The 1,528-nt window shown below is 40.9% G+C and overlaps 1 non-coding gene across 1 annotated transcript; it reads left to right on the top strand.

Annotated features, from left to right (window-relative positions):
- Positions 1 to 163: 163 nt before the first annotated feature.
- trnas-uga lies at positions 164 to 245 on the top strand. Its single transcript has one exon. It is a non-coding gene; the product is annotated as a tRNA-Ser (tRNA).
- The last annotated feature ends 1,283 nt before the right edge of the window (positions 246 to 1,528 follow it).

Here is a 1,528-nt window from a genome sequence, read left to right as displayed (position 1 = left end):
GCTGTGTCCGAATCTAGTTTGCGGTGAAAGCCTGTCAATCTGCTAAGGTAACGTTCGTCTGGGTCTCTGCAAAGGATTTTGCGAAATCTTTGGGTCTTGACAATTTGTTCTTCCAACAAATGAATTCAGTTGTTTTACTATTAAAATTGGCCATCTTGCCACAGCTGTGATGGCCGAGAGGTTAAGGCGTTGGATTTGAAATCCACTGGGGTTTCCCTGCGCAGGTTCGAATCCTGTTCACAGCGTACAATCTTTTAAAAGTCATTAATTCCTTTGCAGGATTTGGTTTTCGTGGAGCTTGAGCTTTGCATTCAATCGAAAGTAAATTTTCAACTGTGAAGAATCCGAAGTAATTTCAAGACTGCCCCAGTCATCTAATTGAATAAATTATTTGTCGAGACACAAAAAGCCACCAACTTCCAACACGAATCAGTTTCAACGCATTTGTCGAACTATCGTGAAATTTGGATGTTCGGGGGGTGGAATTCAGCAAAACAAGAAGCAATGCAATACAATTACCTGCAGGTGATGATTTTCTTTTAAGGATCAGTTGAAAGTCAAGCTGAGAAGGTTCAACCTAATTTACAGCTGACTCTCAAGGCCAATAATCTATTATATCAGCAGTCAATGAATTTGAAAAAAACAACAACTCCATGTGTGGAAAGGAACTCGACTGATCCAGGTTCCTGGCTTGCGATGTGAAAGGCAAGGCGATATCAGCGGAGTAGAATTTTCTGGAAATATTAGAAATGGAATGTTAACGGTCTTCTGCTCTCCACATTCGTAAGAAACTGTGCATTAAGAACTGAAATTGAAAATTAACGATGAAAATCAGACTTGACCCTTTGCTTGTGGTGTAGCTTTTTTCAGAACATTAGGTTGTTGTTGAGGCTAAAATTGACCAAAATAATTGATGGGGAACTTATCCACGGCCTTCGTTGGAGCAGTTGGTGTGGAGAGCTCAGCTTGAAGAACCAAATGCCAATTATTCATCCTGGCTGTCTGAATTGCTTAGATAAACATACTCCCAGCTTAATGAGAAAACATTTGCTATCAGAGCTGAATGTTTCCATGTCAGCATGTTCCGATATGAGAGGACACTCCATGGAGTAGATGTGACTTAAATTTTGACTCTAACATCAGAGGTGTTGACACATTTCTGCACCAAAACAGCACTACCAGTGGTATCAAATCTAACTGAACAAAGGACTAGTCACTTAAACATTTCCTGTCTGCAGACTCTGCCAATGGACCGTTCAGGCCCGATGTAGGAATAGGGCGTGGTGACATCTGTTCGCAAGTGGATCACTTCATTCTTGCTCACGATCCATAAACCGTAATTCATTTTGAACTTCTTAGCCATCAGCATGGTCAGTGGTACATAATGCACAGGTTTGCTTCTCGAAAGAAAGAACGAAATCGTATTCAATGCAGACGCAAATTCAAGTTGTCCCTGGTCGACCAGAAGACAGATGTCGTGAAACAAAGTGAATATAGAAAACAATCAATGTTTTCGGGGAGTCAACAA

The sequence above is a fragment of the Chiloscyllium plagiosum genome, unplaced genomic scaffold (genome assembly GCF_004010195.1).
Source record: "Chiloscyllium plagiosum isolate BGI_BamShark_2017 unplaced genomic scaffold, ASM401019v2 scaf_76515, whole genome shotgun sequence".
Classification (NCBI taxonomy): Eukaryota; Metazoa; Chordata; class Chondrichthyes; order Orectolobiformes; family Hemiscylliidae; genus Chiloscyllium; species Chiloscyllium plagiosum.
Note: the sequence above shows the minus strand (reverse complement) of the source record. Positions and strands in the feature narration are given on the sequence as shown.